This window comes from Schistocerca americana, chromosome 5 (genome assembly GCF_021461395.2).
Source record: "Schistocerca americana isolate TAMUIC-IGC-003095 chromosome 5, iqSchAmer2.1, whole genome shotgun sequence".
Classification (NCBI taxonomy): domain Eukaryota; kingdom Metazoa; phylum Arthropoda; class Insecta; order Orthoptera; family Acrididae; genus Schistocerca; species Schistocerca americana.
The window spans coordinates 309,320,862-309,347,351 of record NC_060123.1 but is presented as its reverse complement, the minus strand read 5'-3'; the positions used below and the strand labels follow the sequence as shown (position 1 = coordinate 309,347,351).

Sequence of the window (26,490 nt, the reverse complement as noted above, 5' to 3'; positions counted from 1 at the left end):
TGCAAGGGCAACAGTCTGGATGATTGACTGATATGGCCTTGTAACAATAACCAAAACGGCCTTGCTGTGCTGGTACTGCGAACGGCTGAAATCAAGGGGAAACTACAGCCGTAATTTTTCCCGAGGGCATGCAGCTTTACTGTATGATTACATGATGATGGGGTCCTCTTGGGTAAAATATTCTGGAGGTAAAATAGTCCCCCACTCGGATCTCCGGGCGGGGACTACTCAAGAGGATGTCGTTATCAGGAGAAAGAAAACTGGCGTTCTACGGATCGGAGCGTGGAATGTCAGATCCCTTAATCGGGCAGGTAGGTTAGAAAATTTAAAAACGGAAATGGATAGGTTGAAGTTAGATATAGTGGGAATTAGTGAAGTTCGGTGGCAGGAGGAACAAGACTTCTGGTCAGGTGAATACAGGGTTATAAACACAAAATCAAATAGGGGTAATGCAGGAGTAGGTTTAATAATGAATAGCAAAATAGGAATGCGGGTAAGCTACTACAAACAGCATAGTGAACGCATTATTGTGGCCAAGATAGATACGAAGCCCACACCTACTACAGTAGTACAAGTTTATATGCCAACTAGCTCTGCAGATGACGAAGAAATTGAAGAAATGTATGATGAAATAAAAGAAATTATTCAGATTGTGAAGGGAGACGAAAATTTAATAGTCATGGGTGACTGGAATTCGAGTGTAGGAAAAGGGAGAGAAGGAAACATAGTAGGTGAATATGGATTGGGGGACAGAAATGAAAGAGGAAGCCGCCTGGTAGAATTTTGCACAGAGCACAACATAATCATAACTAACACTTGGTTTAAGAATCATGAAAGAAGGTTGTATACATGGAAGAACCCTGGAGATACTAAAAGGTATCAGATAGATTATATAATGGTAAGACAGAGATTTAGGAACCAGGTTTTAAATTGTAAGACATTTCCAGGGGCAGATGTGGACTCTGACCACAATCTATTGGTTATGACCTGTAGAGTAAAACTGAAGAAACTGCAAAAAGGTAGGAATTTAAGGAGATGGGACCTGGATAAACTAAAAGAACCAGAGGTTGTACAGAGATTCAGGGAGAGCATAAGGGAGCAATTGACAGGATTGGGGGAAATAAATACAGTAGAAGAAGAATGGGTAGCTTTGAGGGATCAAGTAGTGAAGGCAGCAGAGGATCAAGTAGGTAAAAAGACGAGGGCTAGTAGAAATCCTTGGGTAACAGAAGAAATATTGAATTTAATTGATGAAAGGAGAAAATATAAAAATGCAGTAAGTGAAACAGGCAAAAAGGAATACAAACGTCTCAAAAATGAGATCGACAGGAAGTGCAAAATGGCTAAGCAGGGATGGCTAGAGGACAAATGTAAGGATGTAGAGGCCTATCTCACTAGGGGTAAGATAGATACCACCTACAGGAAAATTAAAGAGACTTTTGAAGATAAGAGAACGACTTGTATGAATATCAAGAGCTCAGATGGAAACCCAGTTCTAAGCAAAGAAGGGAAAGCAGAAAGGTGGAAGGAGTATATAGAGGGTCTATACAAGGGCGATGTACTTGAGGACAATATTATGGAAATGGAAGAGGATGTAGATGAAGATGAAATGGGAGATATGATACTGCGTGAAGAGTTTGACAGAGCACTGAAAGACCTGAGTCGAAACAAGACCCCCGGAGTAGACAATATTCCATTGGAACTACTGACGGCCGTGGGAGAGCCAGTCCTGACAAAACTCTACCATCTGGTGAGCAAGATGTATGAAACAGGCGAAATACCCTCAGACTTCAAGAAGAATATAATAATTCCAATCCCAAAGAAAGCAGGTGTTGACAGATGTGAAAATTACCGAACTATCAGCTTAATAAGGCACAGCTGCAAAATACTAACACGAATTCTTTACAGACAAATGGAAAAACTAGTAGAAGCCAACCTCGGGGAAGATCAGTTTGGATTCCGTAGAAACACTGGAACACGTGAGGCAATACTGACCTTACGACTTACCTTAGAAGAAAGATTAAGGAAAGGCAAACCTACGTTTCTAGCATTTGTAGACTTAGAGAAAGCTTTTGACAATGTTGACTGGAATACTCTCTTTCAAATTCTAAAGGTGGCAGGGGTAAAATACAGGGAGCGAAAGGCTATTTACAATTTGTACAGAAACCAGATGGCAGTTATAAGAGTCGAGGGACATGAAAGGGAAGCAGTGGTTGGGAAGGGAGTAAGACAGGGTTGCAGCCTCTCCCCGATGTTGTTCAATCTGTATATTGAGCAAGCAGTAAAGGAAACAAAAGAAAAATTCGGAGTAGGTATTAAAATTCATGGAGAAGAAATAAAAACTTTGAGGTTCGCTGATGACATTGTAATTCTGTCAGAGACAGCAAAGGACTTGGAAGAGCAGTTGAATGGAATGGACAGTGTCTTAAAAGGAGGATATAAGATGAACATCAACAAAAGCAAAACAAGGATAATGGAATGTAGTCTAATTAAGTCGGGTGATGCTGAGGGAATTAGATTAGGAAATGAGGCACTTAAAGTAGTAAAGGAGTTTTGCTATTTGGGGAGCAAAATAACTGATGATGGTCGAAGTAGAGAGGATATAAAATGTAGGCTGGCAATGGCAAGGAAAGCGTTTCTGAAGAGGAGAAATTTGTTAACATCCAGTATTGATTTAAGTGTCAGGAAGTCATTTCTGAAAGTATTCATATGGAGTGTAGCCATGTATGGAAGTGAAACATGGACGATAAATAGTTTGGACAAGAAGACAATAGAAGCTTTCAAAATGTGGTGCTACAGAAGAATGCTGAAGATTAGATGGGTAGATCACATAACTAATGAGGAAGTATTGAATAGGATTGGGGAGAAGAGAAGTTTGTGGCACAACTTGACCAGAAGAAGGGATCGGTTGGTAGGACATGTTCTGAGGCATCAAGGGATCACCAATTTAGTATTGGAGGGCAGCGTGGAGGGTAAAAATCGTAGAGGGAGACCAAGAGATGAATACACTAAGCAGATTCAAAAGGATGTAGGTTGCAGTAGGTACTGGGAGATGAAAAAGCTTGCACAGGATAGAGTAGCATGGAGAGCTGCATCAAACCAGTCTCAGGACTGAAGACCACAACAACAACAAATGGGCCAATTGGACAGAATTAGGCATGATATTCCTCAGAAAGACATACAATAAATACGTCAATCAATGCCAAGCCAAGTAATGGCTTGCATAAGGGCCAGAGGTGGACTAGTGCATCACAGACTTGCTCAATTTGTGAATCTCTTTCTCTTGAATAATCCACGACATTTTTCTGAAATTGTAATCTTTTGTTTGCCTTGACATGTACATGAATCTACTGATTTCCTTTGTGGTGCATCGTTTTTTCCATCTTAGAGTATATTAGCAGTATTCCCTTACTGAATTCTTTAATGTAAACATTTCTACATTGTAAGTTACATACAACACATTGTACTTGTAATGTCTGCTATTATCACCTTGTAACATAACACAATAACCTACTTTGGCACATAAATTTGCATCAGGCCAGTGATATACTTCTGTTCTATCAAATTTGTAGCTTCTAATGTGCAATTATTGTAATTTAATATTTTATTGTTTTACATCTCTGTTCCTTTTTGGAACCTAAGCTTATAATTGTTAGCATATTTTGTTCCTATACACATATTACAATTTTTATCTATTAGCATCTGTGAGTCTACTGTCCTCATGTATAATTATGACTTGTTCCATACCCTTGCAATCTTCATGTGAACTGGACCAACAGTGTACAAATCAATAATAAATAAATAAATAATTTTTTGAAAGATCTAACCACCATTTGACTGTTAATGTCAGTGGCTACATAGTAAAGTTTAAAAACCTAACTGTTTGTCCTGCTATTTTTCTGATACTTTGCTACTCGTGCTTTTATTGTGCTTTAATCTGTTGCAGTTGTAACACTTGATAATAGGCTAAGGTCGAAATCTAGATTGTGAAATAAACCTGTTCTATAGTCAAATGGCAGATATATCTTTCAAAAAAAATTTTATTTTACTTTGCTACATACCAAAGTAAAATTATTAAATAAATAAATGTCTGACTAGATATTTATACAGATATTTTTTTTTTTTTTCAGATAGATAATTGTATCACCTGCAGAAAGTGTGATGTTGCCGTTAAAATACAAAGCAAGCGGCAAGAGTTCCACTATACTTTCAGAGGGAACACATTTGATAATGACTCTCTATACACGGTGACATTCTGTGTCTTCCCTCAATCTAGTCACAAATTTTGTTTGCTGCTCCATATGATCAGATTTTTATTGATCAACATTGGTATGGAACCAACTCAAAATCAAGAAATGTTGCATCCACAAGGCTGCCTTGACCTATGGCCTTCACAGTGCCATGTGAGAAAAGCTTGAATTGGGTTTCACAGGAGGGATGTTTTTGAAATTCACGGTGGTAGGCATGGAGCAGGTCATTCTGTTCAGTATGTTTGAGCATAGAGTACATTTCAGGTTTCTAGAACAGATTGGCATCTATGAGATTAGTTCGTTGTTCTGTGGATCACTTCCATCACCAGTCTTGTATATGGGTGCGACATCCGCTTTCTTCCACTTATCAAAGCCCTCATTAGGTATTACTATTGGAACAGGTCAAACAGTGTCTCTGTAATGAACAATAAGTGGCAAAATGAAGTGGAGTGCCGATGTAAATTCGGTTCTAGTCAAAACAAATGGAAGGTTTTCATTTCTTTGCACAGTGCAACTTTTCTATGGAAGACTTGGCATGTTGTACTGAATTCTGAGCAAACAATTGGGTCGCTACCAGTCTCATATAAAGCAAAATATTCAACGCTCACAGAAAAAAAAAGAAAGAAAACATGCGAAAAAGTTTGGAGAGTGAATTAACAAAAAAAAGTTGATTAACGTTAAGACGATGGTTTTAAAGTTTTAGGTGTTCTGCATTATCTCCCTGCCATTTGAGAACAATGTACAGAACGTTCATACAACCATGTGAAACTTTCAGAAAAGACCTTTTTTGGGATGTTGTTCAACTTGCTGTTATGTAGTCAAAGTGTTGATCTTTTGCATAAATTTCTGCACTTTCAGTTTCGTGGTTGGTTCGCACTGATAACACCAAGTCTAATCACTCATTATGATTGTTTTTCCAGAAACGAAGTGTCCTCATTTTGCACTTTCATTACCTTGTCGTTTTTGTTCAGGAGTCAAGGTGTATGGGAGAAACTATGCACACACTTTTCTCAAATGCTTGATTTACACTGAAGTGCCAAAGAAACTGGTATAGGTATGTGTATTCAAATACAGAGATACGTAAACAGGCAGAATACGGCGCTGCGGTCCGCAACTCCTATACAATACAAGTGTGTGGCGCAGTTGTTAGATCGGTTACTCCTGCTACAAGATTTCGGTGAATTTGAATGTGGTGGTATAGCCGGCACACCGGCATCGAGGTAGCGATGAAGTGGGTATTCTCCTGTACAACCATTTCACGGGTGTACCCTGAATATCAGGAATCCTGTAAAACATCAAATCTCTGACATTGTTGCGGCCAGAAAAATATCCTGAAAGAAATGGACCAACGACGTGTGAAGAGAATCATTCAATGTGACAGAAGTGCTACCCTTCCGCAAATTACTGCAATTTCAATGCTGAGCCATCAACAAGTGTAGGTGGGCGAACTATTCAAAGAAACACATCGTCATGGGCTTTCGGAGCCAAAGGCCCACTCGTGTACTGTTGACTACACGACACAAAGCTTTACACCTCACCTGAACCCGTCAACACTCACACTAGAAACATGTTGCCTAGTCGGACAAGTATCGTTTCAAACTTTATCGAGTGGATGGACGTGTACGGGTATACACACAACCTCATGTATCCGTGGACCTCGCATGGCAGCAAGGGACTGTTTAAGATGGTGGAGGCTCTGTAGTGGTATGGGGCATGTGCCATTCGAGTGATATGGGGCCCCTGACACATCTAGATATGGCTCTGACAGATGACATGTACGTAAGCATTCTGTCTGATCACCTGTATTCATTCATGTCCATTGTACATTCCGACAATTCCAGTAGTACAGTGCGACACCCCACACGTCCAGAATTGCTACAGAGTGGTTCCAGGAACTCTCTTCTGATGTTAAAACTTCCCCCCGCTCCCAAACTCCCCAGACATGAACATTATTGAGCATATCTCGGATGGCTTGCAACATACTGTTCAGAAGAGATCTCCATCCCCTCGTACTCTTGCCGAATTATGGACAGCCCTACAGGATTCATGGCGTCAGTTCCCTTCCGTACCACTTCAGACATTAGTCGAATCTATGCCACATCGTGTTGTGGCACTTCTGCGTTCTCGTGGAGGCCCTACACGATATTAGTCAAGTGTACCAGTTTCTTTGGATCGTCAGTATAGAAATATTACTCCATTGTGATTTGTGACAACAAGTTGACACACCACGATCGAGCGTCCATCACTTAACACTTACTGCTCACAATTGACTGATCGAATGCACATAATGTTGTTTACAGTTGTTAGTTCAAGCTGCCACCGCAGTTGCTGGGCTGATATTGTTTACATGCCGGGAATAAAGTCAGTCCGAAACTTCCCGGATGGACTGTGTTCGCATAGCAGAATTACAGAAGCATCTAACATTCTGAATTGCCAGGTTGCCTCCATAAATTTTACTCCCGTGGTTCTTAGAAATAATTTTCTGCGAAAATCCTGCACACTTCACGAAATGGACGTAGTCGGCGTTCAAGAAATGATCAAAACAAACCATAAACTTACACCATGAACATCGAATGAAAAATCGCGCGCCACATGATCACGATGGTTCGCACCATCAAGATCCAAGGCGAACTTCTTACAAGTTACTAACTATGGGGGACCTCCAGCTAGGTATCCACTATTAAAGAATGCTGATAGAATCATATAGGTATAACAGGCTGGTGAAAACTGATAGAATGCAACCACACATGAAAGTCTGTCGTGGAGCTTATCTGAAACTGGCTATCCTTCAAGGTGTTGCTGCAGATAATGCTATAATATGTTATATTGGCGTGGAACAATCGAACACCCTGTGGCTGAATTTGTCCAGTGATTTCAGGCGGCATGAACTGCAATGTCACACACATTTCAGGGTGTATAGTTTGCTCTAAAGGAGAACGATTTTTATATGCAGACCAGAAATCAAGAACAAGCAAGTTATTTTGACCAGCTACTGGCCAAAAGCAGTGCCCATACCATAGTTGTAGTTCTCTTACACCCATTTCCCACTTTTGCTTGCTGTGAGGAAATATTCCCTACTGCCCTTGCAACATCACGCACACGAGAAAGAATCGTAGGTGGCAGAGCATCTCCAACTCCTTACAGCACAATAAAAAACTTTCTAGTCAATTTATCCAGGTTAACTGTCCACATAATAGTATACCAATGCGTTAAGGCACTGATGTTAGTTGATCTTGATACAACTCTCTTGGTACCTCTAATTTCCAGGGTTTCTTTCACATGCATGTCCTCTTCAAATCCACATTGGTCGGAATTGAAAAGATATTTCTTACTGAACGATGGGATAAGTTTTATTATCTCACCTACAAATTTTGTGGCCGATTCCGCAGTTCAATGTGCAGCATCAAGTTGATGCTTTATTTGAAATTTCGTTATCTTATGTCTTCCAATTCTGTAGCACTGTTTGAAGCTGCACAAATGACTACTGCTTCCCTTGTAACCACTGTAATCTACACTATGTGATCAAAAGTATCCGGACACCCCCAAAAACATACGTTTTTCATATTAGGTGCATTGTGCTGCCACCTACTGCCAGGTACCCCATATCAGCGATCTCAGTAGTCATTAGACATCGTGAGAGACCAGAATGGGGTGTTCTGCGGATCTCACGACCTTCGAACGTGGCCAGGTGATTGGGTGTCACTTGTGTCATACGTCTGTACGCGAGATTTCCACACTCCTGAACATCCCTTGGTCCACTGTTTCCGATGTGATAGTGAAGTGGAGACGTGAAGGGACACGTACAGCACAAAAGCGTACAGGCCGACCTCGACTGTTGACTGACAGAGACCGCTGACAGTTGAAGAGGGTCATAACGTGTAATAGGCATGCATCTATCTAGACCATCACACAGGAACCAATATGCATCAGGATCCACTGCAAGTACTGTGATAGTTAGGCGGGATGTGACAAAACTTGGATTTCATGGTCGAGCGGCTGTTCATAAACCACACATCGCGCTGGTAAATGCCAAAAGATGCCTCGCTAGGTGTATGAGCATAAACATTGGACGATTGAACAGTGGAAAACCGTTGTGTGGAGTGACGAATCATGGTACACAATGTGGCGGTCCGATGGCAGAGTGTGGGTATGGTGAACGCTCAGTGAACGTCATCTGCCAGCATGTGTAGTGCCAACAGTAAAAGTCGGAGGCGGTGGTGTTACGGTGTGGTCGTGCTTTTCAAGGAGGGGGCTTGCACCCCTTGTTGTTTTGCGTGGCACTATCAGAGCACAGGCCTACATTGATGTTTTAAGCACCTTCTTGCTTCCCACTGTTGAAGAGAAATTCGAGGATGGCGATTGCATCTTTCAACATGATCGAGCACCTGTTCATAATGCACGGCCTGTGGCGGAGTGGTTACACGACAATAGCAGCCCTGTAATGGAATGGCCTGCACAGAATCCTGACCTGAATCCTATAGAACACCTTTGGGATGTATTGGAACGCCAACTTCGTGCCAGGCCTCACCGACCGACATCGATATCTCTCCTCTGTGCAGCACTCCGTAAAGAATGTGCTGCCATTTCCCAAGAAACCTTCCAGCACCTGGTTGAGCGTATGCCTGCGAGAGTGGAAGTTGTCATCAAGGCTAAGGGTGAGCCAACACCATATTGAATTCCAGCATTGCCGATTGAGGGCGTCACGAACATGTAAGTCATTTTCAGCCAGGTGTCTGGATACTTTTGATCACACAGTGTAGGTGGTTCGCAGTTTGATGTGCATTACCTAATAGTTCACTATGATAGTGACCTGTTTCAGTATCACTTCCACTTGTTAAGCACGTATCGTCATCATTGTACTCCTCATGCACATTGCCCGCACAGTCGAGTTTATACGACACTACATATTCCACTGACTCATCTTGCAGAAACGCTAATATTTGATCTGCCACATCTTTCTCATTCTGCGAAATTCCTTGGGCCCTTTTCTGACCAAATGTCAACTCCGGCAACTGTTGTAGATATAGTGCAATGTTTGCTTTGTTTATCATTGCGATTGCTCTGCACTGTATCAAAACCACGAGCACTCTAGCACTATTGAGTGTTACTCGCCGACTAAGCAGTTCAACTGCTCTCTGTAGCCTCATGCTGTGCTCACCATTGGGTACCTCCAGTACAGCCCCCTGTTGCCATTAGCAACCAGTATTTTGGTTGCATGGCAGACAATATGTGGGGCGTCGAATGCCGTAAACATCATTGTCCGTTTGCGACCTTGCACTCAAAGGGTTCATTATATGTAAAACGAGAAAAATATTTTATTACAGTCCGTGAAAAGTCATCGGACATGGATTTCACAGCTAGGTCCCGGCTGTAGGTGTTACCATCATGGTTAAGATAAGCGCTTCCCCTTTTAATCTGAAGCAGAGAAGAGTTTTTTAAATAAAATTTCGTCTGAACCAATTTCTTCACGATATGCTTAATTTCGTTTATTACAGCTTCAAACTTTTACAGAGGAGAACTTTAATGGTAATGCATATTGAATATTTTCAGTTGGGTTTCTATGAAATTGTAAAGTTTCTTCGCTAAGATTATGTGATCCTCTGCTACTGTTCTGCTCCAGAGGTTGACAATCCCTGTGTATGCCAGGTTATTGAAGGAAGTATCAGTTCAGGTTTGGACGAGAAATGTCTACTTCATACGAGTCAAATGCGACTCTCGAATTGGGCAACCTCGAAAGGGCAGCCGCTTTGTGCCGAAAGAGACTTCCTCGAGTAAGTCGTCCCCAGCTATCTCAAACGTAGGCGTCAGACACTAGTTTGCTCTTAGATGTGTTTTGTGCGCACGGCCACCGAAGCGAAGACGCCAGTCGACAAGAAGCGGGCAGGTTTTCCTCTTTCCTCAACGCCTCAGTGCCTCCCAGCCTTCAGTGCCTGCAGGCGACTATCAGGCGGAAGCCACTTCACTGCCGAAACGGAGCGTGGTGGATACAGCAAAGCGCCACTTGGGGTCGCTACGTATGTGAGCGTTTCTGTTCCCGTTAGCTAAGGTTACATCATAATTCAAACATAATTATGTAGAAGCTATATGCCAGGCTGATGCTATGTTTTCTATAGTCGTCGGTTAGAATCTAAATATTTAGCATACACTTCGGCTCTACAGCCAGTCATGAAGAACACAAAAAGTCCCAAACATGCTCAATGGGGGACAGATCCGGAGATCTTGCTGGCCAGGGTAGTTGACTTACACCTTCTAGAGCACGTTGGGTGGCACGGGATACATGCGGACGTGCATTGTCCTGTTGGAACAGCAAGTTCCCTTGCCGGTCTAGGAATGGTAGAACGATGGGTTCGATGACGGTTTGGATGTACCGTGCACTATTCAGTGTCCCCTCGACGATCACCAGTGGTGTACGGCCAGTGTATGAGATCGCTCCCCACACCATGATGCCGGGTGTTGGCCCTGTGTGCCTCGGTCGTATGCAGTCCTGATTGTGGCGCTCACCTGCACGGCGCCAAACACGCATACGACCATCATTGGCACCAAGGCAGAAGCGACTCTCATCGCTGAAGACGACACGTCTCCATTCGTCCCTCCATTCACGCCTGTCGCGACACCACTGGAGGCGGGCTGCACGATGTTGGGGCGTGAGCGGAAGACGGCCTAACGGTGTACGGGACCGTAGCCCAGCTTCATGGAGACGGTTGCGAATGGTCCTCGCCGATACCCCAGGAGCAACAGTGTCCCTAATTTGCTGGGAAGTGGCAGTGCGGTCCCCTACGGCACTGCGTAGGATCCTACGGTCTTGGCGTGCATCCGTGCGTCGCTGCGGTCCGGTCCCAGGTCGACGGGCACGTGCACCTTCCGCAGACCACTGGCGACAACATCGATGTACTGTGGAGACCTCACGCCCCACGTGTTGAGCAATTCGGCGGTACGTCCACCCGGCCTCCCGCATGCCCACTATACGCCCTCGCTCAAAGTCCGTCAACTGCACATACGGTTCACGTCCACGCTGTCGCGGCATGCTACCAGTGTTAAAGACTGCGATGGAGCTCCGTATGCCACGGCAAACTGGCTGACACTGACGGCAGCGGTGCACAAATGCTGCGCAGCTAGCGCCATTCGACGGCCAACACCGCGGTTCCTGGTGTGTCCGCTGTGCCGTGCGTGTGATCATTGCTTGTACAGCCCTCTCGCAGTGTCCGGAGCAAGTATGGTGGGTCTGACACACCGGTGTCAATGTGTTCTTTTTTCCATTTCCAGGAGTGTATATACTCCGCTAGCAATAGCAACCAAGTGGTGTGTGGCTGAGGGCCCAATTCGCGCCGAAGTCATATCCCCCCCCCCCCCCCCCCTCTCTGTTCCACTCGCGGATCGCGCGAGGGAAAAACGACTGTCTGAACGCCTCAGTACGAGCTCTTATTTCCCTTATCTTTGAATGATGGTCATTACGCGATTTGAAAGTTTGTGGTAATAATATATGCTCTACATCCTCGGTGAAAATTGGATTTCGGAATTTAGTGAGCAGCCCCTTCCGTTTAGCGCGTCGTCTATCTGCAAGTGTGTCCCACTTCAAACTTTCTATGAGATTTGTAACGCTCTCGCGATGGCTAAATGTACCAGTCACGAATCTTGCCGCTCTTCTTTGGACCTTCTCAATCTCTTGAATCAGACCCAACTGGTAAGGGTCCCACACAGACGAACAATACTCTAAGACTGGACGAACTAACGTATTGTAAACTATTTCCTTTGTTGAAGTACTGCATCGCTTCAGGATTCTACCAATAAACCGCAATCTAGAGTTCACCTTACTCGTTACTTGTGTAATCTGATCATTCCATTTGAGATCATTTCGAATAATCACACCCAGATACTCGACTGATGTTACCGCTTCCAAAGACTGATCATTTATTTTGTACTCATAATTAATGGGGATTTTCGCCTTGTTATACGCAGAGATAACTGCCAGTCATTACACCACGCATTTATTTTCTGCAAATCCTCATTCATTTGTTCACAACTTTCGTGTGATACTGCTTTCCTGTAGACCACAGCATCATCGGCAAACAGTCTAAGGCCGCCGTCAATACCATCAACCAGATCGTTTATGTAAATCGTAAAAAGCAGAGGACCTATTACGCTGCCCTGGGGCACACCTGAAGTTGTTTCTGTTGCAGTTACCTCGTTCAGGACGACATGCTGCTAAAAACTGCTTAGAAAATTTTCTATCCACCCGCATATGTCATTGGATAGACCGTAAGCGCGCACTTTTTGTAGCAAGCGACAGTGCGGAACTGAGTCGAACGCCTTTCGAAAGTCGAGAAATATGGCATCAACCTGGAAGCCGGTATCTAGAGCCTGTTGTAATATCATGCACAAAGAGGGCCAGCTGTGTCTCGCATGACCGCTGTTTCCTAAAACCGTGCTGGTTTCTGCAGATGAGCTTCTCGGAGTCTAGAAAGGTCACTATGCCTGAACACAAAATATGTTCCATGATTCTACAACAAATCAAATTTTTCAACATAATCAGACGTATTCACATCAAGCGGCACACAAAAATGTCTATTGCTATCGGCAAATTTTACCAGGTCTCTCTTCTGTGGGTCGCCAGATATTTGTAATTTCGTTTTTGCAACTTGTAATTGGAGTCAAGCCCAAACAGATCCTATTCATCAAGTCTTTTATACGACGCCCAGCTTCGACGGAGTCTGCTTGTTTCCGATTGCAAACAAAATGAATTTTGCAATGGATTTTTATGTGCCCATTCGATAGAGCGGCCCCAAATAGTCTAGTGCGATATTGCTTTTATGGATGTGTATTAACAGGAACAGGAAAACACCAAAAATAATCAGTGTTCCAGCAGCGACCGAGCCGCGCTTCTTCAGTAGCTGTCAGTGCGGCCTACGGTGCTGTTGTCGATGTTGGAGCATTTCCGGTAATACACTTACTGTTTCCGATGATACACAGCGTTGAAGGAATATCGCACTACACTAATCAGAGATCGCTCCGTCGAAAGGGCATGTAATATTCCACTTTAAAAGTCATTTTGCCTGTAACGGGAAACAAACCGACATTTTCCATCGACTCTGGGCGTCGCATGACGGACATGATGATCAGCATTTGTTTGAGGTGACTCCAGCTACGTGTTGTAAGAATGAAATTGCAAATGTCTGCCGAAACACCAGAGAAAATGATCCTGACGACCGTTAGTAGAGACACCCTGTATGAGTTTCACATTCTGTTACCACAGTAATTAACATTTCCTTCTTTCTTTTAGAGGCTGGAGCTACAGGAGTATCGCTACCAGCAGTTTCATCGTCATCTTATTTTGCTTCTTCAGTGCCATCAGCCAAGATGAAAGCTGCTACAATGCCCTGCTGCGCTGGCGTCATCAGTTTCTTCCTCCGCAATCTCTCCTCGTTTTTCTGGGTTTAGTGTGTAATGTTGAAAAACGTGGTCGCTTGCCCACTTTCCACTGTCAGTGAATGCATGTTCAAAACTACCAATGCCGCTGGCTATGCGGTAAAACTTAGGAAAGTGGCTATCTCAGCTGTGTCGTCCATTTCAGACGCTTCTTTTGTTTTCCTTCAAAGCATGTCTTTGTACGTAGTGTGTGCCTACTAGCAAGGGCACGCGCACCAAATCCATCAGAAGGAAGCCACAAGCAGCAGGCAACCAGATAAAAACTGCAGCAGTGTGATCATTCCACTTCATTTTCGTGCAAACTGTTGAAAGGAATTTTCACCTCAAGAGGGAATAAAAAGTGTAAACTAATGCAAACTACAACAAATGTGTATCTAAATGTAAACAGACGTCTGATGATGAATCTGTCGGTTCAAAACTGGTTAACTGCCTTGTTTATGTGAATAAGTAGCATTTTTATAAGGGACTGGTTGCTGTTTTCTTCTTTTTGAGAATCAACCTGTACGTTTTTTCGTTTTGCAAAGTGTATAATTTTACTTTTCTGTATATTTAAAGCAAGGTACGGGTTAGACGGTAAAATGCTTTTAGGGGGGATGGCTGAAGGTATGCGTCCTTATTCTACAGCAATAATCCCCTCTTTAATGCAGAATCCACGTTACAGGATCATGACACAGTAAGCTGCCAATTATCCAGGGTGCAAATTATCTGGCTTGCCGAATCATTGCATATTTCTGGCTGCTTCAGCAAAATAAAAAAAGAGCGCTGCTTGCCCTTCGCTATTCTTTTGTGGTATGAAGTACGTTTACAGCTCCGAGTGGCTGTTTGCGCAAAAAGAGGCAGTCCAGTGATCTATGGTCACAATCCTTTAAAATGAATGGTAATGACAGAAGTGAGGAATGAGAATTCATAATTCTCATAAGCGATGGGTACTGCATATTTGCTAACAAGGGAACCTCCCCATCGCACCCCCCTCAGATTTAGTTATAAGTTGGAACAGGGATAGGCCTTGAAAAACTGAACACAGATCAATCGAGAAAACAGGAAGAAGTTGTGTGGAACTATGAAAAAAATAAGCAAAATATACAAACTGAGTAGTCCATGCGCAAGGTAAGCGACATCAAGGAGAGTGTGAGTTTGCGAGTGCCGTGGTCTCGTGGTTAGCGTGAGCAGCTGCGGAACGAGAGGTCCGTGGTTCAAGTCTTCTCTCGAGTGAAAAGTTTAATTTTTTATTTTCAGACAATTATCAAAGTTTAGGCACTCACACATAATCAACTTCGCTCTCCAAAATTCCAGGACATGTTCAGATTTGCTTGGATATATGCAGGTTTTGACGGTCTACACACGGAAACATTTGAAAACGTAAAAAACATATGTTTTGACAGAGCACAGGGAAAACTGTGCGACTGTGAAACTGTTGCATTCATTTGTTGCAGTTTATGTGACAAACTCTTATGTTTTCATCACTTTTTTGGGAGTGATTATCACATCCACAAGGGGGCAAGGTAGAAGAATCTTTTTACCCATTCGCCAAGTGTGCAAGTTTGGTGGGTCGACAACATATTCCTGTCATGTGACGCACATGCCGTCACCAGTGTCGTACAGAATATATCAGACGTGTTTCCCTGTGGAGGAATCGGTTGACCTTTGACCTTGCGATCAAATATTTTCGGTTCCTATTGGAGAGGCACGTCCTTTCGTCTACTAATCGCACGGTTTTGCGGTGCGGTCGCAAAACACAGACACTAAATTTATTACAGTGAACAGAGACGTCAATGAATGAACGGACAGATCGTAACTTTGCAAAAATAAAGAAAGTAAAATTTTCACTCGAGGGAAGACTCGAACCAAGGACATCTCGTTTCGCAGCTGCTCACTCTAACCACAGGACCACGGCGCTCCTCAGCTTGCACTCTCCTTGATGTTGCCTATCTTGCGCATGGACTACTCAGTTTGTATATTTTTCTTATTTTTTCATAGTTCCACACAACTTCTTCCTGTTTTCTCGATTGATCTGTGTTCAGTTTTTCAAGGCCTATCCACTGTGTCAATTTATAACTAAATCTGAGGGGGGTGCGATGGGGAGGTTCCCTTGTAAGAAACGACATTACAGTACCATTCAGAAACAATTTAAAGATAATTGACAGAGAAAGACCAACAAATTACAACGATCGACTGTTGGGATTCACTGCAGGCACGGAGCATGTGAAGAAATTGTGGCATGAAACTTCCTGGCAGATTTAAACTGTGTGCTCTACCATATGAACTATCCAAGCACGACTCACGACCCGTCCTCACAGCTTCATTTCTGCCATTAGTTTGTCTCCTACCTTCCAAACTTCACAGAAACTCTTCTGTGGACTTGAAGAACTAGCGCTCCTGGAAGAAAGGATATTGCGGACATGTGGCTTAGCCTGAGCCTGGGGGATGTTTCCAGAATGAGATTTTGGCTCTGCAGTGGAGTGTGCGCTGATATGAAGTTCCTGGCGGATTAGCTTGGATAGCTCGGATGGTAGAGCGCTTGTCTGCGAAAGGCAAAGGTCCCGAGTTCGAATCTCCGTCCGGCACACAGTTTTAATCTGCTAGGAAGTTTCATATCAGCGCACGCTTCGCTGCAGAGTGAAGATCTCATTCTGGAATTGTGGTATGAATAGCATGCATTATTCCGTTGTCAGTTGCAAAAGTTTTCAACGGAACTGAACGAAGAGTTTGGAGACTTCATATGGTACTGCAAAGTATGTTGGTTAATTCAAGTCGCATGCCTCGAACTTCTTGTTAAATTTATAAAGGAATAAGAAGGGCCGTAACGAATATTAGAACATCTGGAATGGATTGCAGAATTTGCGTCTTAAGTCTACTTCATTACACACTGCCCACAGTGAGACATTGCAAGGCAACTTCTTTCCTATTTGATGAGGATGCATTCGAAAAGAAAAATTGTTTTGTAGAAGAGACAAATTCTGAAAAAGACAGTTTGCCAGTTCAGTTGAAAGCCTCACTGTGCATATGCAGATATAACTGACTGAGATGCAAGGTAATTTCAGTTTTAATGATAAATCTTTTTACGTTAAAACTGTCCAGGGCGTCTACGTTGCTTTCCTCAGGTAGTATTTCCGAGTGTCCATAATGAAGATGCAAAAGTGCTTCAATATTTCTATCGATATATTAATGTGAAAGAGCTGTTTTAGCTTATGAAACTAAGTAAGTCACTATTACGTGGCGACTTGTGTGCGAAACTCTGAAATTGTCCGCGTCTGTCCATATGCCGACGGGTTGTACCAGATACAATTATACTATCGAAAATTTGTGTTGTTTGTGAACTGTTATGTTCAGAAATGTGAAATGTAGCTAATACGAAGTCGTATGCAGTGCGACTGCACTGACATGTAAATGCGGCACGTTCGCAGTCCTTGCGCTCAGATAGTGTGGCGTGGCAGTGGGGAAGTGTACGACGAGGCTGAGCGCTTTGGCGCGCAAGCCTGGCCACGGCCCCTGAGCCGAAATCTTGGGCGCCTCTGAGCTAAGGGATGCAGATATAGAGAACAAGGGATGTTCGGCAGAGGACGGGAGATAAGGCGAGGCGATCGAGAGACTTGTTACCGCGCACACCGAGGCACTGACATGGGTTGGTTTGTTATAAAAGAAAATATGACAATATTCATTTGACTATATCGAGCCCGCATCTCGTGGTCGTGCGGTAGCGCTCTCGCTTCCCACGCCCGGGCTCCCGGGTTCGATTCCCGGCGGGATCAGGCATTTTCTCTGCCTCGTGATGGCTGGGTGTTGTGTGCTGTCCTTAGGTTAGTTAGGTTTAAGTAGTTCTAAGTTCTAGGGGACTGATGACCATAGATGTTAAGTCCCATAGTGCTCAGAGCCATTTGACTATATCGATGTTTAGACTCTCCAGAGAATGCGAACCGCTGTCGATAAAAAAAAAAGAATGAAAAACAGAAACAGAAACAATGGACGAGTATTTTCTGAAAGTGAACTGAAAGCAAGTGATTCGAAGTACAGTGTGTTGCAAGTGTGACTTTGAAAATAAGTAGTCAGTTTCTGGTTAGTAATGCAGAATACAGTGATATTTCAAATGTGACATGTACTGGTAGCACACTTTGCAAATTCAGTACATAGCGGCTTCCGGTGAAAACGTGTCTTTTGTATTGTCGGTGTTGTTCAGTTATCCATTCAGTGTCGTGCATGCGTTAACCTGGTTAATAAGGAGCGTGCTGTATTTTCTTAGATATGCCAGGAACACAAAGCAAAAACAACTTACTGGGGGGCGCATAAGTGCTGTTAATATGTTGACTTGAAAGGGGACACTACCAGTAATCTCGTGGTTCCCATCCAGCCATGACGTCAAAAAGATAACAAAGACCTTCAATAGTAAGCATGAATGAGCAGAAATATTCCATTAAACTGTTAAATTGGAGTCGTGACCTCGCTTCCCTCTTGGGGTAAAATTAAAAATTAGAGGTATCAAACATGTTCCGGCGAATCACTTCCATTAGCGTCTAGTCAGGATGAGAACTAAGTGTACTTATTACGAAGTAAACGTGAAGCCCGTAATGCAAAACAGTGCACCTTTGAGCAAAGGAGCGTAAGTATTATTCTTGTTATGCTCTCTCATAGACATTCTTACTGTCCCAAGCTCATTGGCAAATGGATTATTGTGATCTATTTGTTTGTTCATAAATAAAGCCTTGTTCCTCAAATTTCGCAGATTGAGCTTGAATATGTTATAGGGAAAATACTTCATATGTTTGGAAATTTAGGTTAAGCATTTACGATACGTTCTTAGGCGAGGAAACATCGGTGGTACAACATTAAATGTGATAGGAGTTATCTAGATCGGTCATTCGAATCCTTGGGAAGTTGTCTATCTTGCGTACAGTCTAGTTTGCCGTTATTCTTATTATCATCTGCCCAGTATTCAACACTTTTTAATATGTTTTTGGTAAAGCACACCTTACTGTACACCATGAGCTGCACTTCAAAAGCGTTTATTTGCCAGACCATATTAGGGCATATACGAGTAACTCTTCAGCAATGGCATACCCTGTATACTGTACACGTCTACATAAAACGACGTGCCTGTCAGATGTAAAATCTTTATCATGGTTATAAATGATGTCGATCTCTGTGGTACACAGATCTTGTGTGTTCGTGTTATAAATCTGTAAAACGCCAAATGGAATAAGTATGATCATCTCTTTAAAATACATGTAAACGCCATCACCAGTCAATTTTTTATATCAGCTGCGTGTAAAGTGCAATGTCACTTGTCTCACGTGTCAGCCACATTTCCGGATCTTGTCGATTATGCATACGCAGCGGGTGGTGCACCATAGAGATCGACATCATTTACAACCATCATAAAGATTTTCCACCAGATACACGTCGTCTGATGAAGACGTGCATGTAACTTATATACCACAGACAACGGGCTGCACGCTCGAATACAGTTCTGACAAATTAGCCCAGTCAACAAAGACCAGAAAAAGTCGAATAGAGGTAGGGGGAGGGGAGGAGGAAAAGGAGATTAGTGTTTAAAGCCCCGTCGACAACAAGGTCATTAGAGACGGAGCACAAGCTCGGATGAGGGAAGGATGGGAAAGAAAATCGGCCGTGCCCTTTCAAAGGAAGCATCCCGGCATTTGCCTTAAGCGATTTAGGGAAATCGTGGAAAACCGAAATCAGTAAGGCCGGACGCGGGCTCGAACCGTCGTCCTCCCCAACAAGAGTTCAGTTTTCTAACCATTGCGTTACCTCGCTCGATTCGAGTAGGGAGAAAATTTCGTGTAGTCGCTGATTATTATACAGTGATAGGAAGGAGTGCCTTAACCTACTAAATATCCTGATGGGTGGGTGTGGGCCTACGGGTGAGGCGGTGGGGGGGGGGGGGGGGAGCATTTAAAGTTAAAGTATTTCTGTTTTTCTTGAATAACACTGAAACAGCTGCTTCGAGCGAAAATGTCTCTCAGTACAATATTAAAGACATTCATTACATGTCCTACAAAATCCACCGTGGTCAGTGCAGCTGACTGCTATACAGAGGGCCCGGGTTTGGTTCCCTGCAAGGTTGGAGATTTTATGTCCTCGGGGACAACGTTGAGTGTTTATGGAAAAAGTTCAAGGCAATCGTAAAATGCGTTTTTGACAGGTACGTGCCGAGTAAAACTGTGAGGGACGGGAAAAACCCACAAAGTTAGGAAACTACTGCGAAAGCAAAGAGAGCTTCACTCTAAAGTTTAAACGCAGCCAAAACCTCTCAGACAAACAGAAGCTAAACGATGTCAAAGTTAGCTTAAGGAGGGCTATGCTTGAAGCGTTCAGTGAATTCGAAAGTAAAATTCTATGTACCGACTTGACAGAAAATCCTAGGAAGTTCTGGTCTTACGTTAAATCAGTAAGTGGCTCGAAACAGCATATCCAGACACTCCGGGATGATGATGGCATTGAAACAGAGGATGACACGCGTACAGCTGAAATACTAAACACCTTTTTCCAAAGCTGTTTCACAAAGGAAGACCTCACTGCAGTTCCTTCTCTAAATCCTCGCACAAACGAAAAAATGGCTGACATCGAAATAAGTGTCCAAGGACTAGAAAAGCAACTGGAATCACTCAACAGAGGAAAGTCCACTGGACCTGACGGGATACCAATTCGATTCTACACAGAGTACGCGAAAGAACTTGCCCCCCTTCTAACAGCCGTGTACCGCAAGTCTCTAGAGGAACGGAAGGTTCCAAATGATTGGAAAAGAGCACAGGTAGTCCCAGTCTTCAAGAAGGGTCGTCGAGCAGATGCGCAAAACTATAGACCTATATCTCTGACGTCGATCTGTTGCAGAATTTTAGAACATGTTTTTTGCTCGAGTATCATGTCGTTTTTGGAAACCCAGAATCTACTATGTAGGAATCAACATGGATTCCGGAAACAGCGATCGTGTGAGACCCAACTCGCTTTATTTGTTCATGAGACCCAGAAAATATTAGATATAGGCTCCCAGGTAGATGCTATTTTTCTTGACTTCCGGAAGGCGTTCGATACAGTTCCGCACTGTCGCCTGATAAACAAAGTAAGAGCCTACGGAATATCAGACCAGCTGTGTGGCTGGATTGAAGAGTTTTTAGCAAACATAACACAGCATGTTGTTGTCAATGGAGAGACGTCTGCAGACGTTAAAGTAACCTCTGGCGTGCCACAGGGGAGTGTTATGGGACCATTGCTTTTCACAATATATATAAATGACCTAGTAGATAGTGTCGGAAGTCCCATGCGGCTTTTCGCGGATGATGCTGTAGTATACAGAGAAGTTGCAGCATTAGAAAATTGTAGCGAAATGCAGGAAGATCTGCAGCGGATAGGCACTTGGTGCAGGGAGTGGCAACTGACCCTTAACATAGACAAATGTAATGTATTGCGAATACATAGAAAGAAGGATCCTTTATTGTATGATTATATGATAGCGGAACAAACACTGGTAGCAGTAACTTCTGTAAAATATCTGGGAGTATGCGTGCGGAACGATTTGAAGTGGAATGATCATATAAAATTAATTGTTGGTAAGGTGGGTACCAGGTTGAGATTCATTGGGAGAGTCCTTAGAAAATGTAGTCCATCAACAAAGGAGGTGGCTTACAAAACACTCGTTCGACCTATACTTGAGTATTGCTCATCAGTGTGGGATCCGTACCAGATCGGGTTGACGGAGGAGATAGAGAAGATCCAAAGAAGAGCGGCGCGTTTCGTCACAGGATTATTTGGTAACCGTGATAGCGTTACGGAGATGTTTAACAAACTCAATTGGCAGACTCTGCAAGAGAGGCGCTCTGCATCGCGGTGTAGCTTGCTCGCCAGGTTTCAAGAGGGTGCGTTTCTGGATGAGGTATCGAATATATTGCTTCCCCCTACTTATACCTCCCGAGGAGATCACGAATGTAAAATTAGAGAGATTCGAGCGCGCACGGAAGCTTTCAGACAGTCGTTCTTCCCGCGAACCATAAGCGACTGGAACAGGAAAGGGAGGTAATGACAGTGGCACGTAAAGTGCCCTCCGCCACACACCGTTGGGTGGCTTGCGGAGAACAAATGTAGATGTAGATGTAGATGTAGACCGGGTGCTGTGTTGCCCTCATCGTCATTTCATCTTCATCGACACACATGTCGCCAAAGTGGTGTCAAATAGAAATACTTGCACTAGGCTACCGAACGAACTGCAGATGGGGTCTTCCGGCCAAATATTCCTACAAAGAAGTGCTATTCACTTTTTCTCTGCGACTAATAGTTCCCACACTGCAGAGGATGGAAGCATTGCAGACTATGAACAATAGTGTTTTAATGGTATAAAATTAATGTTATTGTCAAATGAAGTGAGTTATGAACAAATATTAAATGTGCGTACCTTATCTAAGTGCAGTAGAACATATTACGGGATAAAGTGTGTTCTGAGATTCTGGGGTGTGGTGGTCTGGAGGGGAATGAGGAATGGTAGGGGGGGGGGGGGGGGTGGACCCGTATGGGAAGACAGGCCATGACTCCCTCATAGTCCATGTACCCCATTATATCAAAAAACGCAAAGAAGGGACTAGAGAGCGTTTCACAAATTTATTCCAGCTATTCTACAGCTAGCCGTATGAATGACTGACGACGCAGTGCACAGACGTGCCCCGAGGCGTGGAGTGGACGATTTATTTTCCACAAAATTCGTTAACACTACATGGGCAACAGATATGAATTACTAATAACACTAACGCAACAGACGCATATGGACGGATTCTACGTAAATCTCTACACACAATTCTACATTTCTAGAGGGAAAACTGACTGTTAGTCATTCTGAATGGCAGTTGTAGCGTTCTTCAGGAAAAGGCGGCTTTCTCCACCACGAGCGCAGCTCGTTTATCAGTTTACAGACAAATCTTTAAATTTTAATTTTAAAGATCGCTGATAATGTTTTCAAAAAATTTTAAAAACGTGACCTTCAAACGTCCTTTCACCAACATGCTCAGCCCCATGCACCAGAATTTTTGGTACGTTATTCATGGCACTCTCTCTTATTTTACAAAAATCTGCGACTGCATGTATTTTTCCTCTAATTTTTCTTGTTTCCTGGACTAAATAAATACTTTTGAATTGTAGCTCATGGTGTACAACAGGATGTCCGTTATCGTATCTGCCTGGTTCATCTAGCGCCTCCCTATACGTGTACCTGACTTCTGCGTTTCGGAAGTGATGCATGCTGCACTGCAATGTCAGGCATATATCCTCCAAGAAGACAGCATACATCGATCAGACCATATCTCTGTCAGTTGCGGGATTTCGCTCCTGAACAACCCTCGAACTTCTCGACTGATTTGATTCAGCATGTTTGGTAAACGAAAAGAGTCGTATGGTGTTTTTGGCGTGCAGACCTCCTCCAGTCGCAACGGCTCTTCATCGAGGTGTGCGAGAGATATTTCGTAAGTGTACTTTTTCATGTACGCTACGCTGGACCTATGTAATGTGGTGTCATATTCGTGTTATATGATGATGAGAGAAGAAGTGGGATGAAACAGTTGTCGGTACGTAATCTACTGCTCTCGAATAGAGCCAAGTGGATCGCTGAGCTTAACGCCCCCTTCTCACTGACAGATCATCATCGACAATGTGACATGACATCAATGGTACACTGAGAAGACTGTTTGAAACTTAATTAAGGATAATGCTTTGTGATCAGGAGCTTAACACTACCGTCTATATTTCCCTCTCTGGTTAAACAGTGGCAATGAACATTTCTTCCACCACCATGATTTCTAAACGACTACCTTCGAGTTGTCACCGAACTAGCAGCGTCTACTAACAAGACGTGCTACATCTGCGTAGTACCTACCCCAGTAAATTATTTTCAACACGAACACCTTAAGAATGAGTGTCTCAAAGCGAAGAAATATATTTTAGAAGCTCGGCCTACCCACTTTAACGCAGCACAGATGACTGACTTATAGGCAACACACATTGCATACGAATCCCTCTGATTGACTACGTCCTGCCTTCTCTGAGGGGCGCAATCAATTATAAAAGACGCCTAACGTTCACCGGTATGCATCAGGGAACATTTTGTCTCCAACAAAAGTTGTTCCCCATGACGTGATCTGTCACCCCTGTCGTAGGGACTGTGAAACACCCTGTATACAGTAGCTGTCTATCTAAACTTCTGAGAAACAATGTTATAACGCGGCGATCAAAAGGTTTCCGTTTCAGGGCGTTGTTACAACGTACATGCAGCTTAGTGCGACTCCGATTAGGGTATCTTTCGTAAGAGTCGTCAGGCGAATTTTCTCCAGCGTTCCGGCAGATATTTGCAATTTCTGTTTTGCGGCATGAAGTTGGTATCAGCCCAAACAAATACTGCTTATCACAAGTTTCATGTGACGGCAGCGTCGACGGAATGCGTTGGTTTGTTTCTTGTTTTAAAAAATGAGCTTTAAATCGAAATTTTATATGACCATTAGACAGAGCGCTATCAGATTAGTCTAGTGCGATCGCTTAACCGATATGTACTAACATAAACAGTAATGCACGGGGAATAACCGGTATTCCAGCAGCGAATGAGCAGCGCTTCTGCATGCCGGCAGCACTCAACGGGGGTCGGGACTGCTGCAGTACCCGTTATTCCTCGTGTTTTACGGTCCCTGATAACATATATCGGTTAAAATACATCGGTAAAACGAATATCACACTAAATAAATTTGGGGCTGCTCTGTCATGTAATATTCCACTTTAAAAATAATTTTGTTTGTAAAGGGAAACAAACCGAAGCTGGGCGCGCATGAAATACCTGATGAACAGGATTTGTTCCGGCTAACTCGAAATTAACTTTGCAAAAACAAAATCGCAAATATCTGCCGAAACACCAGAGAAAATGCGCCTGGTGACTCTTAGGAGACAGACCCCATATAAGCACAGATATGGAAGGCAACGGATCAGTGTGGCGTTCATGTCTTTCTGATGCGAGTGCGGTAAATGCCGAAATGTGAACTATGGTGGCGTTATTGCCAAATGCGTCCAAATACGACCAATGCGCTGTTATTTTCTCCTTGGCTCCCGAAGGAAGAACGCCGCTAGATATCCAACGGAGAATGAAGAATGTGTTACGGACTTCTTAGCGCAGCAGCACACGGTGTTTTACCAAACGGGTATCTTCAACCTGGTCGTCAATAGCATGATTGCCTCAATACTCACGGCAATTTTGCATAATTGGCATACAGATTCTGGACTGTACGGCCTCCGAACGAAAAAATTTCGATCGCCCCTTATACTAAGAATGTGCCTAGAATTACAACTACAGAATCGCCTTTACATTGAGGTGACAAAAGTTCAAATGGTTCAAATGGCTCTGAGCACTATGCGACTTAACTTCTGAGGTCATCAATCCCCTAGAACTTAGAACTACGTAAACCTAACTAACCTAAGGACATCACACACATGCATGCCCGAGGCAGGATTCGAACCTGCGACCGCAGCGCCTAGAACCGCTCGGCCACTCCGGCCGGCGTGACGAAAGTCATGGGATACCTCCTAATATCGTGTCGGACCTCTTTCCCCCCTGCGTAGTGCAGCAACCCGACGTGATACAGACTCAACAAATGCCGCAGAAATATTGAACCATGCTGCGTCTATAGCCGTCCATAATTGCGAAAGAGTTACCTGTGCAGAATTTTGTGCACGAACTGAACTTTCGATTACGTCCCATAAATGTTCGATGGGATTCATGTCGGGAGATCTCGGTGGCCAAATCATTCGCTCGAATTGTCCAGAATGTTCTTCAAACCAGTCGCAAACAACTGTGACCCGGTGATATGGCGCACTGTCATACATAAAAATTACACCATTGTTTGGAAATATGACATCCATGAATGGCTGCAGATGGTCTCCAAGTATCCGAACATAACCATTTCCAGTGAATCATCGGTTCAGTTGGACCACAGGACTCAGTCAATTCCAGGTAAACACAGCCCTCACTATTATGGACCCACTACCAGCTTGCATAGTGGCTTGTTGACAACTTGATTCCATGGCTTCGCGTGGTCTGCGCCACATTCCAACCGTACCATCAACTTTTACCAACTGAAATGGGGGCTCATCTGATTAAGCCACAGTTTTTCACTCGTCTGGGATCCAACCGATCCAAACACGAGCCCAGAAGAGGCGCTGCAGGCGATGTTGTGCTGTTAGCAAAGGCACTCGGGTCGTTCGTCTACCGCCATAGGCCATTAACGCCAAATTTCGCCGCGCTGTCACAACGGATGCGTTCGTCGTACGCCCCACATTGACTTCTGCTATTATTTCACACAGTGTTGTGTCTCCGCAAACGTCATTGTTCTCGGTCGTTAAGTGAAGGCCGTCAGCCAATGTGTTGTCCGTGGTGGAAGGTAATGCCTGAATTTTATTTTTTATTTTTTTTTCTCGTCACACTCTTGACATTGCGGAACTCGGAATATTGACTTCCCTAACGATTTTCGAAATGGAAGGTGCCATGCGTGTAGCTCCAACTGCCACTCCGCTTTAAAAGTCTGTTAATTCCAGTTCTGTGGCCATAATCATGCCAGAAACGTTTTCACATGAATCGCCTGAGTACAAATGACAGCTATGCCGATGCACTGTCCTTCTGCACCGTCTGTACGCGATACTACCGCCATCAATATACGTGCGTATCACTTTTGCCACCTTAGCGTATATGACAGTAGAAGCTGAACTTCCAGAAAGTTTACGTACATTATTCTTTTGAAGAAGATTCAGTGAGAAATAATTAACTCCGAGTGATACAGCAAACCAGATT

The 26,490-nt window shown here is 43.6% G+C and overlaps 1 protein-coding gene across 1 annotated transcript in view; it reads right to left on the bottom strand.

Annotated features, from left to right (window-relative positions):
• The window catches only part of LOC124616334 (C-Maf-inducing protein-like), a 949,846-nt gene that overhangs the window by 21,032 nt on the left and 902,324 nt on the right, over nucleotides 1-26,490 (bottom strand). The window lies entirely within an intron of this gene.